The sequence below is a fragment of the Propithecus coquereli genome, unplaced genomic scaffold, assembly GCF_000956105.1.
Source record: "Propithecus coquereli isolate 6110/MARCELLA unplaced genomic scaffold, Pcoq_1.0 Scaffold98, whole genome shotgun sequence".
NCBI classification, from domain to species: Eukaryota; Metazoa; Chordata; class Mammalia; order Primates; family Indriidae; genus Propithecus; species Propithecus coquereli.
The window spans coordinates 2,483,132-2,483,486 of record NW_012156173.1 but is presented as its reverse complement, the minus strand read 5'-3'; positions in this window follow the sequence as shown (position 1 = coordinate 2,483,486).

The following is a 355-nucleotide window of genomic DNA, read 5'->3' as shown; positions in this document are numbered from 1 at the left end:
AGACCACCAATTCCCTGATTCCTTACCCCAACCCACGCAATCCCCTACCTCTGCCCAGTCCAAGCACTTTTATTTTTGAGAAATACATTTTGGGGCGTGCTGTAACCGTGGTGATGGCGTGAAGCCTGGAGTGATGTTTTCAGATCGGTGCTTCAGATATTCAGTGGTGGCTTAGATAGAGAGATGATGATGTTAGTTAGAACTGGAGGCAGAAAATCCAATGAGGAGGCTGCTCCAGGCTGTTCCAATCCAATTAGGATGCCGTTGATAAGGGACAGAGAAAAGACAGCACATAAGAATACCTAGGGGGCCGGGCGCGGTGGCTCACGCCTGTAATCCTAGCACTCTGGGAGGC